The 15,541-nt window shown below is 40.7% G+C and overlaps 1 pseudogene across 1 annotated transcript in view; it reads left to right on the top strand.

Annotated features, from left to right (window-relative positions):
• Window positions 1-15,541, top strand: part of LOC148142275 (uncharacterized) — a 29,320-nt pseudogene continuing 13,779 nt past the window's right edge. The window contains exons 1-2 of the transcript XR_015752029.1: window positions 1-1,130; window positions 1,715-2,058. The product of XR_015752029.1 is annotated as an uncharacterized LOC148142275 (transcript). The remainder of the gene's footprint in view (window positions 1,131-1,714; window positions 2,059-15,541) is intronic.

The raw sequence follows: 15,541 nt of genomic DNA, 5'->3' as shown, positions 1-15,541 counted from the left end.
TGCTGCTGTTTTATTTACTGTTAATGATCCTGAGGGAATCTGCAACATCACGGTCTGAACAAAGGATTGCCTTGACAGTATTCAGTGTTCAGCATCAAAGCAGCAACAGGACTCAGGTACATGTGACCTTAAAAGGAAAGTAATGGGATGAAGGTGGAGAGAACTTTCAATATCTGCAACATTTATAGTTATCCCTCAACGTTTCATAGTTGAACATTCCCTTGCACCACCAATTGGTGTCCTTCAGTGGTTAATTGATGGCCACTTAATAACCTCATTACAATATTGTTTGTATTAACCCCAGGTAGACTTTTGACATGCATTTGCTCTCTACACCCAGATTGTCATCTCCCATGCGGAGATCAGGGGTAGAGTGATGCAGCAGTGTGATCCCTTGACAAAATTCCTGATCAATTCCTGATCAAAGGATGTGACATTGTCAAGGGAGGCAGACTGCAAAGCACCCCACTGCCCTTTATAATGGAATACTGTTCTTCCTTTGATGTACACCCAGCAACATCTTCTCAATATTAAATAATCATTGCCTTTGTTACTGTTATGGACCAGGCCAGACCACCTCAAAGCATTTCAAGAAAGTACAAGCCTCACTTAACATCTTTGCAGAAGCACACTGGAAAAAAAAGATTTAAGTGTCAACTTCAAGAAGACTCAAGTCCTTTGCCAAACCATCCCAGGACAGGTCCTGTTTTATTCCTTCATCTAAGACAACAGAGAAATTGTCCCAAACATGGATCAGCTTCTCTGACGCACAATAAAATTTAGTTCTCTTTATCTCTTTAATCCTGAATTTTCATGTTCTCCAAATACATTTGTCACCACGACAGAGTTAACAGAACCCATAAAGGGAAAAATAAACTTTCTTTGCTTCCTACGTAACTTCCTTCCTTACAGCAGCTAAAACCATGGCATTCCGCAGTTGCTGCCGGTTTCGAGCTGAAATATAAATTATTCCCCGGGCGGGGCACCTGCACTGATGTCTGAAACCCTCTCAAGGACAACACTCTTCCTGCTTCAGGTCTGGAGCTGAAACAGTTTTCGGAACGTTCGGAAACTCTGAAAGATGCAGCAGCTGCTGAAACTGCTTTTCATTTTGCAAACAGCAGTTCGAGGTAAGATGCTCTGCTCAGGACATTGGGATATTCACTCGGCGCTGGCGCCTGGAGGTATAGGATTCCCCCTTTTCGGGTATTTCAGCTTTTCTATATAGTGTGGAACTGCAGAGAGAGCAAGTGAAACATCACCATGTCACTTGGACAATTTTGACACTGTTCAAATATCCACATCATGGTGGTTGGGTTAAACCTCCTGTGTAAAAGTGACATTCCAGTTGAGATGATACTTTGGATACTGATCGTGAATCCTAATGCCGATAGGATTCAGAATATTTAAAGTTCTTTTTTAAGATCTTCAGAAAAAGGGTGGCCTCTCTTTGCAAATTGTTCAAATTGATAGAAGCAGCTTCAGAGAACTGGAAACAAAGATCTCCGAAAGATTTTGAATCTGGTTTCATAAAAAAGCAAATTCAGACCAGGAACCCCCCCCCCCCCCCCACCATTTTAACACAGAAAACTAGGAAACAAACCATCGCAAATCAGAGAGAAGACACGTAAAATTATCATGTTTTTCATAGATGATCCAATGGGTAGAACATTTCAAATGATGATGATTATGGTGAACTGCTTTATTCCATCAGGTGAACCATTCATTGGAGAGTGACTCAGCCGCGCCTGCTCAGTGTCTTGACAGGAGAATCAGTCACAATAAACTGTACATGGATTTATAATGGAACTAATCATGAATGGATCCATGCTAATTTCCAGGGGGAGTCACTACTGGGAAATAAGAACTCCCACATTAAGAAGCTGACCTGTGTTCGTGATGTTAATCTGGGTAGTTTCAGACGCTGTTTCACATCACTGGAGATTGAAAATGTTTCTTTTGATCATTCTCAGTACAATTATACCTGCATGGTGAAGCTACCAAATGTCTACCCTCCATTGGAGAGAAGAGGACAATGAACAAGGATACAGATGTACGGTAAAGTATTTACATTTCAAGTGATAAGTAGAAAGACATTGATGTACTGAAGAGTGACAGTACTGACTTTACATTCATGATGGATACAGCAACATTTGCACCAAATTATTTATGGAGTAATTCATTATTAGCACACACATACAATATAGAGGAGACAGTGAGGACTGGAGGTGCTGGAGAGTCACAGTCAAAACTTTAGACACTGGAAAAGCACAGCAGATCAGGCAGTATCCGAGGAGCAAGAGTGTGATGAAGAGCTTATGCTCAAAACATCGACTCTCCTGCTCCTCGGATGCTGCCTGACCTGCTGTGCTTTTCCAGCACCACCACTTCTCCACGTACAATATAAAACTATGTTATTTAAAGCATTACTAATGAGAAGAATATAAACTAATTCAGTGCTATTGTTAATGTCTGAAACAGGTTGCATTTAAAATTCAATACATGTAACATTGTTCCATTATTTCACAAAACAGCCACATAAATGAAATGAACAATGCAACAACATTTTAAAAAGACAACGAATGTTGGAAATGAACAGCAGCCCACACAGCACCGATGAGAGAAAACAGAAATGTTCTTCAGCAATTCAAATCATACAATCATCAAACCACAATGAAATTAGAAACTGCTGTGAGAAGTTGCAATGAAATATCAAACAGGGGATTTCAGAAAGTAAATGTGACAAAATCCCATGTAAAGAGTACAGCTTCAGGCTGAAAGGATCATCCAGAGAATCACAACTTGTTTACAGTGTTGTGTACTCCTGTTCCTGATACAGGAGGATTGATTCACTAAGGAATAATGAAACAGTGCAGAAGTGTGCTTTATCATGCCACAAATGCAGATGAAAATCTCAGACCTCAGAGAAACAATGAATTTTCAGAATATTCTTTTGATGATAATCATAGTTGTTATGAATCTCTTTTTCTTTGGGATAATTATTTTATTCCAAGTTTCATACCTTCAAGTGAACTATTTGAATCACATTTACTTTCTCTTGTTTATTCATTGATACTATTGTGAGTGAATCATCACAAGTTACCTTTAATTGGACCACTTATCAAGAATGCTCACAGTCAGTCAAGTACTGAAAAATGGTCTAAACTTTATTGCATATAGCAACCAAACCAAGACCTCTGATGTCAGCAAGTTAAGCCTCACAACCCAGTTGGCTATTATCTGCTTAATGATGGAACATGGTCAGATTTCACCAAGGTGTCTCTGGAACTGTCCATGGTTTCATCCTTATGCAGTGCTGTTCTTCAAAGTTCTGCTACGGGGAAGTTCTGATGTTTGATTCTTGTCAGATCTTTGTCCTTTGGTCTATATGTGATATTACTGATGATATTTTGAAAATCTTTTCATCCAAATTGCAAGTCTTTGTTACTTGTTACATTTGGCATTGACTGTCTCTTTGAAGACACAGCTTTTCTGTGATTAACTCCTTAGATTCTGCAGGACAATCCTTGTCCTTTGTGACAATAGACCATCCAGTTACTCAAGCAGGCGTTAAAGTAGTTTTGTTCATGTGGTTTCAACTCCTAGGCACAGCTAATTGCTTTCAATTCCTGTAAAGAATTCTCCTTTTCCTTAATCATTTCTTCCAGACAGAATTATTACTGCTGTGTTCCATGTGCAATTGTTTTTTGTTGATTTATTCAATCCATGAACATTTATTAAATTTCTAAATTTTATAATATCACAGCACTTTGAGCAAAACTGTTATCTTATTGGTTACATTGTCCACTTCAAATTCACATACAGCATGACTCTTCAGCATAGACATCTATTTCAAACCCACCGACTCCCACAGCTACCTGGACTACACCTCCTTCCACAACCCCCCTACTGCCAAAACGTTATTCCTCACTCCCAATTCTTTTGCCTCCACCATATCTGCTCCCAGGAGGAGAAATTCTGAACATCCCAGATGTCCTCCTATTTCAGGAACTGCAATTTCCCCTCCCACGTGCTCCCTTGAGCACATCTCCTCCATTTCCTGCACCTCCGCCCTTGAACCCCACCCCTCAAATCACAAAGCATGTAGACTCTCCCGGCTCCTCCCCCAATCACCCCTGCCCACTAATATCTGGACATGGCATATTATCCTCTGCCATTTCCACCACCGACAGATAGACACCACCACCAGAGATATATTTCCCTCCACACCCCTGTCTACATTCCACAAAGACATTCCCTCAGCAAATCCCTCGTTCGGTCTACACCCCCCACCAATCCACCCTCTACTCCTGGCTCCTTCCCTTGCTGCCGCAAGAAGTGTAAAGCCTGTGCCCACAGCTCCCCCCTCCCCTGTGTCCAAGGCCCCAAAGGATCCTTTCACATCTGGCAGAGATTTTCCTGCACATTCAAACATCTCATCTACTACGTCTGTTGCTCTTCATGTAGTCTCCTCTGCATTAGGGAGAAAGACCGCCAACTCGCAGAGCATTTCAGAGAGCATCTCTGGGACATACACTGCTCTGTGGCCGACCACTCTACCTCCCCCTCTCACTCCTCCAGTTACATGCCAGTCCTGGGCCTCCTCTACCTCTGAATCAAAGCTACCAGCCAACTGGAGGAAGAAAGCCTCAACTTCCGCCTTTGAATCCTTCAACCACACAGCATCAACATTGACTTCACTAGTTCCCAAATTTATCCTCCCCACATCTCATCCCAGATCCAACCCTCCAACTTGGCACTGTTCTCTTGACCTGTCCATCTTCTTTCCCATCTATCCCCTCCACTCTCCCCACCAACCTGTCACAATTAGCCCCTACCTGCATCTACCCATCACCTTCCCAGTTACCTTCCCTCCAGCTGCACCCCCACTCCTTATTTATCTCTCATCCCCATTCCCTCTCCAAACTCCTAATGAAGGACTTATGTCCGAATTGTCAACTTTCTTGCTCCTTGGATGCTGCCTGAATTGCTGTTCTTTTCTAGCGTTACACTTTTCAATTATTTTCAGTGCATATCCCAATTCACACCAAATTCCTTCTAGCCATAACCCGCTGTTCAATACGGCCTCCCAGTTCATCAATGTCTTGTAATCAAAAGGCATATTCTGTATTTAAAGTTCTTCAAGGGAATTGAATTGAATTGAATTTATTGTCATGTGTACTGTGGCACAGTCTTGCAAGCAAAACAGGTAGATCATAGAGTTAAATAGCATAGATAAGTAAATAATAGGTAAACAGTGGCAAAAACAAAAAACACAGGTTCAGGTGAATGTTAAGAGTTTGTCAGTCCATTCAGTATTCTAACAACAGCACAGTAGGAATTGTTTTGAAACCAGCTGGTGCATGTGTTCAGGCTTCTGTACCTTTTCCCTGATGGTAGAGGTTGTAGAAACAAATTGCCAGGGTGGGATGGATCTTGGAGAATGTTGGCGGCCTTTCCTTCACAGCGGGCCTAGTAGATGGGTTCTATAGATGGGACGTTAGCCTTTGTGATCGTCCAGGCTGAGTTCACCAATCTCTGTAACCGTCTCCAAACTTGAATAGTACAGTTGCCATACCAGGTAGTAATACATTCTGACAGAATGGCACACCTATAAAAGTTGGCAAGGGTATTCGCCGTCATGCCAAATTTCCTCAGCGGCCTGAGGAAGAAGAGACATTGTTGGGCCTTTGTAACCAGTGCGTTCACATGAAGAGTCCAAGAAAGTTTGTTGTGGATGACCACTCCCAGGAACCTGACACTCTTCACTTGTTTCATCTCTGTGCTGTTAATGTGCAGGGAGGCATGATTAACATCCCGCCGAAAGTCACTAATAAGTTTCTTGGTTTTGCTGGCATTGAGAGCTAGGTTGTTCTCAGTGTACCGTTTTTCCAGGTCTTCCACTTCCCGTCTGTAGTCTGTTTCATTGCCATCTGAGATTCAACTGACTATGGTGGTGTCATCAGCGAACTTATAAATGGCATTAGTCTGGTATTTGGTGACGCAGTCATGGGTTACAGTGAGTACAGTAGGAGGTTGAGTACACACTCCTGGGGGACTCCAGTATTGAGTGTTAGTGAGGATGAAATATTTCTCCAATCTTCACTGATGGTGGCCTGTGGGTCAGGAAACTAAGGATCCAGTTGCAGAGAATGGGGTTTAGTCCAAGGTCATGAAGTTTAGTAATCAGTCTTGAGGGGATAATAACGTTGAACTGTAGTCAATGACTAGGATTCTTATGTAGCTGTTCTTGGTGTCAAGATGTTCTAAGGAGAAGTGAAGGGCAAGTTATATGGCATCTGATGTGGATCTGTTGGTCCAAAAATCAAATTGGAGTGGGTCAAGAGTAGTGGAGAGACTGGAGTTGCTCTCTCTGGCGGACTGGCTTTCAATTCTCCCCAGACCATCTGGGTTCTTTTCATAAGACCTTAAGACCATAACACAAAGGAGTGGAAGAAGGCCATTCAGCCCATTGAGTCCACTCCACCATTCAATCATGGCTGATGGGCATTTCAATTCCACTTACCCGCATTCTCCCTGTATTCCCTTAATTCCTTGCGAGATCAAGAATTTATCAATCTCTGCCTTGAAGGCATTTAACATCCCAGCCTCCACTGCACTCCGTGGCAGTGAATTCCACAGGCCCACCATTCTCTGACTGAATAAATGTCTCCTCATTTCCATTCTAAATTGACCCCCTCTAATTCTAAGGCTGTGCCCCAGATCCTAGTTCCCTGCCTAACGGAAACAACTTCCCAATGTCCACCCTTTCTAAGCCATGCGTTACCTTGTAAGTTTCTACTAGGTCTCCCCTCAACCTTCTTACCTCTAATGAATACAATCCCAGAATCCTCAGCCGTTCATCATATGTTAGGCTTACCATTCCTGTGATCATCCATGTGAATCTCTGCTGGACACGCTCCAGTGCCAGTATGTCCTTCCTGAGGTATGGGTCCCAAAATTGGACACAGTATTCTAAATGGGGCCTAACTAGAGCTTTATAACGTCTCAGTAGCACATCACTGCTTTTATATTCCAATCCTCTTGAGATAAATGACAACAAACCACGGACTCAACCTGCAAGTCAACTTTTAGAGAATTCTGGCCTAGCACTCCCAGATCCCTTTGTACTTTGGCTTTATGAATTTTCTCACCTTTTAGAAAATAGTCCATGCCTGTATTCTTTTTTCTGAAGTACAAGCCCTCACGTTTGCTCACGCTGAATTTCATCAACCATTTCCTGGGCCACTCTCCTAAACTGCCTAAATCTTTCTGCAGCCTCCCGACCTCCTCAGAATTACCTGCCTGTCTGCCTAAATTTCAAATTTAACTACTTATTTATCTAGTATTGACTTGTTTCACCATTGAAGATGGAGTTTTGTTTTTCTAGGATCTTAATTCTGGAAGTGTCTTCCTAATCTTCTCCAGCCCTTCTTCCTCCTCCTCGAAAACATGTTTTAAACAGGCTTCTTTGATGCTGATATTGATAATCTGTCCTCAAAACTATGTGTCTCCATGTCAAATGTTGATTCAATGTTGTGGTATGTAAGATACCGAGGGGAGGAGAGCAAAATCTCACATGCCACCATCTGAAAATTTGTTTGGATATGAGATTCCGATGTCAGGCACATTTTCGTGTACCGGCACTTTGTTCTTGACACCTGACATAATTATTGAGCCACAGACCAATGAGAGATTTGGACAGCTTCTAAAGTTTATATTAACTTAAAAATAGAATGAAACTGCAATCAATAGGGTGCTATTGTGGAAGAAGAACCCGTAAATAGGACAATTTATTGCAATAGCTAGGGATATCATCCACTTGTGGGCCTGGAACATAGTGTATGCTAAAATGAAAGTTTCTAATAAGTATCCCAGGGGTGAGTGTCAAGTCACATTTTCTTTGCAGTTTACATGGATGATTTTCATTTGGTGAAAGGAAACAATTCTCAAGGAGGTTTGCAAGAACAAAAAGCTATAAAGATTCCATTAATGAGCATGCATTTTGGTTAACAGAATCTTTATTCAACACCCTTGGAAAATGCATTTCCACAGTGATTCTGTGATTCTTGTCAAAGCTTGTTTGTTGTCATTTTTTACTGTGAGTGAATTCATAAAATCCATCCTAAAAGAAATTTAATGGAAGAAATAGAGTGAAACTGGAAAAGAGGCATGCAAAGATTTTACGTCATTCTTTCCTCAAATGTACAGATCCTGAGCTGAAGTTATGATGGATAAACAAGAGAATTGCATGGAAATCCACACCATTCATCTTGAATATATGGACGTTCTGTTCTGTTCTGTTTTCTGGTTCATACATAAATCACCAACAGAGATATCGAAACTTAAATTATAATTGTGGTAAGTCTGTCCTGGTCATACTACCTCTGAATCACCACAGTGAATATGAACAACCTGCAGATTGATATTATGATACAGATTTAACTGAATGTTAGAATTAGCTTGAGGGGCTGAATGAAGAATTCCTGTTTCATTCTGAATATTGTGCCGACCCAAGAATAAATCCTACATCTCAGTGAAGTGCAAAAAAGTGAGTCAACCCGATGGAAGTATTCTTACCACACCCAGAACAATGAAGGGAGGAGGTTGTTTGTATAAAATAACCAGAAAGTTAACAACAGCTGCAAACTACATTCTTAGAGACCACAGGAGCAAATGTTCAGGGCCAGTTTCCTCTCCGTTATTTCCAGTAAGGTCAAGTTAAACAGGCAATAACACAATTGGCAGGAAACCAAGGTGGTTACTGCAACTCACAAGGATAGGCTAGTTAAAACATAGAATATAGACCAATACAGCACAGTACAGGCCCTTCGGCCCTCGCTATTGCGCCAACCTGTGAAAACAATGTGAAGCTCATGTAACCTACACTATTTCATTCTTGTCCTTACACCATTAGTAACTGAACTCCAGGATGAATATTTCCCATCAACCACCATCCTCTTCTCCTTTCAGCTAGCCAATTTCTGATCCAAACCACTAAATCCCCCTCAATCTCATTCCTCCGTATTTTGTGCAATATCCTACTGTGGAGAACCTTATCAAATGCCTTACTAAAATCCATATACACCACATCAATTGCTTTACCCTCACCAAGCTTTCTGGTCACCTTCTCAAAGAACTCAATAAGGTTTGTGAGGCACAACTTACTTTTCATAAAACCATGTTGACTATCCCTAATCAACTTATTCATTTCTAGATGATTATAAATCCTATTTCTTATAACCCTTTCCAACACTTTACCCACAACTGAATTAAGGCTTACTGGTCTATAATTACCAGGGATGTGTCTACTCCCCTTCTTGAACAAGGGGACAATGTTTGCTATCCTCCAGTATTCTAGCACTATTCCTGTAGACAAAGACGCCATAAAGATCAAAAATAAAAGCTCGGCAATCTCCTCCGTGCTTTCCCAGAGAATCTTCGGATAAATCACAACCAGCCCAGGGAATTTATCTATTTTTACACTTTCCAGAATTATCAACACCTCCTCCTTGTGAACCTCAATCCCATCTAGTCTAGTTTCCTGTATCTCAGTATTCTCCTTAACAATATTGTCTTTTTCTATTGTGAATATTAATGAAAAATATTCATTAAGTGCCTCCCCTATCTCCTCTGACTCTACGTACAACTTTCTACTACTATCCTTGATTGGCCCTAATCTTACTCTAGTCATTCTTTTATTCCTGTTATACCTATAGAAAGCCTTAGGGTTTTCCTTGCTACTATTTGCCAACAACTTCTCACGTCCCCTCCTGGCGCTTCTTAACTCTCTCTTTTGGTCTTTCCTGGATAACCGAGTATCTTAACTGAGCCATCACCTCTCATCCTAACATGAACCTTCTTCTTCCTCTTGACAAGTGATTGCACTTCCTTAGTAAACTATGGCTCCCATGCTCAACAACTTCCTCCCTGCCTGACCAGTACATACTTCTTGAATAAGCTCCACATTTCAATTGTGCCCATCCTTTGCAGTTTACTTTCCCATTCTATGCATCCTAAATCTTGCCTAATCGCATTGTAATTACCTTTCCCCCAGAAATAACTCTTGCCCTGCGGTATATACCTATCCCCTTCCATCACTAAAGTAAACCTAACCAAATTGTTGTCACTGTCACCAAAGTGCTCACCTACCTCCAAATCTAACACCTAACTGGTTTCATTAACCAATAAAAAATATAATGTGGCATCGCCCCTTGTTGGCCTATCTACATACTGTGTCAGGAAACCCTCCTGCATACATTGGACAAAAACTGACCCAGCTAAAGTAGTTGAACTATAGCATTCCCAGTTAATATTAGGAAAGTTAAGGACCCCAATAGCAACTAGCTGTCGCTCTCGCTCCTATCAAGGATCATCTTTGCCAACCTTTCCTCTACATTCAGGAACTATTCAGAGGTCTACAGAAAACTCCCAACAGGGTGAACTCCTTTCCTGTTTCTAATCTTAGCCCATACTGCCTCAGTGGATGAGTCCTCAAACATGTAGCAAAAGGCACACAGGAAATGAATGTGAATGTATCACTGAATGAAGTCTTAAGGAGGAAATGGAGACCATCAAATATTCAGACGGATGAGAAATAGGCAGAAGTTCATCATGTCAGATTGCCAGTGGGCTGTAGAAACGAGATATTGCGAGTGGCGCTTGAGCTACCACTACGGGGTCATTTAGGAATGAGAAAAACTCAAGCTAAAATTCAAAAACATTGTTAGTGGCCTGGACTGCACAAGGATGCAGTTGAATTTTGCCAGATGAGTCATACATATCAGGTAATTGAAAAACCACAGGCAGTAATAAAACCCACAACTTTAATACCTTTTACACGATTCTTAATTGATTGTGCAGGACCATTACCTCAAGCAAAACAATGGGAATCAGAATTTGTAAACAATAATGGATGTGTCCACTAGATTTCCAGAGGCCTTTCCATTATGCATTATCACAGCTAAAAGGATTGTAGAGGAGTTACTCAAGTTTTTCACGAGATACAGAGTACCCACAGAGATACAAACAGATCAAGGGTCAAACTTTAAATCAAAATTATTCAAGGAAGTTATAGATAGCTTAGGAATAAAACAATTTAAATCTGCCATGTGTTATTGAGAATCACAGGGTGCACTAGAAAGTTGGCTTTGGACATTAAAGACCAAGTTGAGGGCTTATAGTCAAGACTTTCCAGGTGATTGGGATAAGACAATTCCATTTGTACTTCTTGTGATCAGAGATGCACCAAATAAATCAATTAAATTCAGTCCATTTGAATTAATTTTGGGGTATGAAATGAGAGGAGAGCTAAAATTGATTAAGGAGAAATTGATAAGTCAGAATTCAGAAACCTCGTATTTGGACTATGTGTCAAATTTTCAGGAATGAGTGAAGGAGTTGGGGAAGTGGGAGAGTTGGCTAGACAGTATTTAAAAGCGTCACAGCATACAATGAAATGGGAAGCAGAAAACAATATTTCCAATTTTGCTATCGGTGATGAGGTGTTAGTGTAAATTCCAGTAATAGGTGAACCTTTAAAAGCAAGGTTTAGTGGACCTTATCAAGTCAAAAGGAAGTTAAGTGGTGAACTATTTGATAAGGACTCCAGACAGAAAGAAATCTCACAGAGTGTGTCATGATAATATACTCAAAAGGTATTTTGACATAGAACGAAAGCAAGAGGAGAATGTGTTATTTGTTGCAACAGAGAGGGAAGAACCAAGTTCAGAGCATTCTGAATTGGACATTCCACAAATTAAATTGGACAATGAGAAAATTATCAAAAATTGGGAGAAATTATTGAGTTAATTTACAGAGGAAAATCAAAATTACCTGAAAGAGTTATTACTATCACATTGGGAGATATGTGAAATTAAACTGGGAAATAGATATAACAGATGCTGTTCCAATTAAGCAACATCCCAATAAGCATAACCCTCTAAAGTTGGCACAGGTTCAAAAGGAGTTTGAATGCATGCTGCAAGACAACATAATTGAAGTGAGTTACAGTGACTGGAGCTCACCTACAGCAATGGTGTCAAAACCAATTGGTACCCAATGGTTATGTGTAGACTCTCGTAAAGTCAACGCAGTTACAAAGGCTGATGCATATCCAATTCTACATTTGGAAGACTGTGTTGAAAAGGAGGGACGAGCAACTTTTATTTCTAAGTTGGACTTGCTCAGAGGATACTGACAGGTACCTTTGTCAGAAAGAGTGAAGGCCAAATGGACTGTATCAGTTTAAAGTCATGCCATTTGGTATAAAAAATATGCCAAACACATTTCAGAGACTAAGCAATAAGGTCATTGCTGGATTACCCAACATTGTCGTATGTATCGATGACCTGGTGATTTTTAGTCACACATACAAAGAACATTTGCAACATTTATCAGAATTGTTCAATCAACTTCGGGAGGCAGGCTTGGTGATAAACCTGGCTAAAAGTGAATTTACCAATGCTGCCCAAGTCACCTTACTGGACCACGTTGCAGGACATGGTCAAATGGCCCCACAAGATGCAAAACAAAAGTAATTGGGAAATTTCCTGTAGCATCAACATAAAGAGATCCCTATGATTCCAGGGATTGAGTGGATTTTATCGAAAATGCTTACCAAAATTTAATAGTGTGGCTGCTCCACTCACTGAAATGCTAAAGAAAGGCAAGAAGTTTCAGTGGACAGCAGATTGTCAGAAGTCATTTGACAGCCTGAAAGCTGTGAAAATCACTGGCCTGGTGTTAGCCACATCCAATTACACAAAGTCATTCAAGGAGGCTATTGATTGCAAGTGATGTGAGTGTCGGTGCTGTTCACTTGCAAGAAGACGAAGAGAAGATAGAAAGGCCTATTGGGTATTTCTCCAGGAAATTGAACATTCATCATCAAAAATATTCAATGATTGAGAAGGAGATGCTGAGCTTGGTGTTGGCATTACAACTTTTTAATGTCTATATTACCAGTAACGTATCTGAGACAATCATATACACTGACCATAACCCATTGAAGTTTGTGAGGGAATTTAAGGACAAGAATGCCAGACTGTTTAGATGGAGCTTGTTGTTACAGCCATTCAATTTTATAATTGTGCATGTAGCAGGTCAGGAAAACATGACTGCCGACGTGTTGTCAAGGCTTTAATGAGAAACAGAGGCATTTGATGGCAAGAGTACAACAGACTGAAACAAAATGTAGCTGTGCGTGTTTATAGTTAATGTAATGTGTATGAGGAGAAAGTGAGGTCTGCAGATGCTGGAGATCAGAGCTGGAAATGTGTTGCTGGAAAAGCGCAGCAGGTCAGGCAGCATCCAGGGAACAGGAGAATCGACGTTTCGGGCATAAGCCCTTCTTCAGGAATGAACAGGAGAATCGACGTTTCGGGCATAAGCCCTTCTTCAGGATTCCTGAAGAAGGGCTTATGCCCGAAACGTCGATTCTCCTGTTCAATGTAATGTGTATGTCTGTTGTAGAGTACTAACAATTTAAGATGAAGGAGTTTAAAATGAAGCTATCTTTGGTTATTGATGGTTCACTTTTTTGAAGGGGGATGTGCAATGATGCTGCTCCTTTAACAAACTTGTGTTGCCCTTGGTATTTTTTCAGAAAGGTCATGAAAGACACAGAATCTGAAAAGTCTTAAGTTTAAGGGTTTTAGGACCAGTTTGAATATAGCTAACAAATACTGCCTCAGGCAACAGGCTTTCAAGTTATTGAAAAAAAACACACTTGTATAATGAAAGGGGAACGGCCTGTTCTCCCAAAACAGCTTCTCTGTGGTTTGATTTGGTTTTCAGCAGTATTGTTGGAAAGCTGCTGGAGCCAAAGGAGCAGGTCCAGGCTGTTCCTCCTCTCTCTCTGACATCTCTCCTGTAAGACCCTGTGTTTGATTTTACATTTTGTGCCAAGGGGTCTTTATTTAGATTGTTGCAAGTATTTGGAACAGCATGATTAATTTGGGATAATCTGTTGAGTTTTCAGATAGATTAAGTCCTTCTGTATTCTGTTTGTGTTTCATTCGGTAATCTTGTAAATAAATTCTGTGTTGTTTAAAACTAAGTGGTCTGACCAATTGCATGTTTCCTGGGATATCCACATTACACCTGTTTAAAACAACGAGCAAAGTTAGGGTCTGGGCTACCTTCTTGAAATGCTTTGTGAGGGGCTCTGGCCTGGTCCATAGCAGAAGGTACACTTATGTTGGCCATCATAGTGAGAGGATTCAAGGACAGAAATGAGGATGTCTTGATGTAATTATACAATATTGTCACATCTGTAATAGTGCATGGAGTTTTGTTATCTCAGAAAGGATGTTCTTGCAAGAGAGTGAGAGCAGCAAAGTGATGCCTATGATTTACGATAGACTGAATTGGTTAGGATGGTATTCACTGGAAATTAGAAGAATGAGGGGGATCTCATAAAAGCTTATAAAACTCTAGCAGGAATGGGACAGGTTAGATGCAGTAATGATGCTCCTGTTGTTTGGGGCAGTCCAGAACCAGAGGTCATTGTTTAATGATAAGTGATAGACATTGTAGGGCTGAGATGAGGAGAAATGTTTTCAACCAATGACACTATAAAACTGGGCAATCAGGAATCAGTAATAAATGTTGGCCCAAATAGCAATTCCCTCATCATGTGAATGAATACATGAAAATAGTTGGAGAAGGAAAGTAAATTTAAACATGGTGGGTAGTGTGTGGATGAAGTGATCTGCTTTCAACAGGATTGTGTCAAACTTATTCAAAGGAGACAAAAGGACTTAAGATGGCAGGACAGGGGAAGGAGACTGTTCAATGTCCAGGAGGAACCAGTCATTTCATAAAGAAGGCTACCTATGTGTTTGGTGAGTGACATCATATAAAAACTTTTTATTGAAGTATTGTTGTAAAGTAAAAGCTGCATAAATGTACAATGACCATTTTGCAGTAACCTTTTTAACTCAGGTGTGCTACATGATGACATAGACAAAGAGGAAAAGAGTTAGGAATAAAGTCCAACACCACTTTATTGAACACTTTATCAAGGAAAGACAACCATTTATCAGCATCTACTGTTGTCCTTTAATTAAATTCTATAAAACTTTATCAGTCTGTTTGCAGGATTATTCAGCAGGAGTCTTAAATCTCAAAGTAACCTGTCTTAAAACTACATTTGTTATCTACTCTGACACGCATTTCTGAGGATTCAATGCACCCTATCCACAGGTCCCTATTACAATATTTTAATTGCTTTTCTGAAGACTGGTAATACCTCTTTAATAAGGCTGGGACAGGCAGTTCCTCAGTCTTTGAGGTTTGGCTGATATTTTTCAGGATCTGCAGTTATTGATTTGAGCTTCTCCTCTCATCTCTGGCTGGTTCTGGTCTTCGGGTTGTCTCACTGAGGTGGTATTCTGCATTTGGTCAGTCAGAGGATGTTCACCAGTTACAAGGGGCTCGAGATGCTGTTCAACTTGGCTGCCAGTCGATGGTGAGATCTCTGGAGATGCCTTTTAAGGAGGTGCAAAAGCAGAGTGAGTTGGGGCTCCAGGTTACCCCT

The sequence above is a fragment of the Chiloscyllium plagiosum genome, unplaced genomic scaffold (genome assembly GCF_037043375.1).
Source record: "Chiloscyllium plagiosum isolate Xiang-an unplaced genomic scaffold, Cpla_swu_hap1 HiC_scaffold_29, whole genome shotgun sequence".
NCBI classification, from domain to species: domain Eukaryota; kingdom Metazoa; phylum Chordata; class Chondrichthyes; order Orectolobiformes; family Hemiscylliidae; genus Chiloscyllium; species Chiloscyllium plagiosum.
Note: the sequence above shows the minus strand (reverse complement) of the source record. Positions and strands in the feature narration are given on the sequence as shown.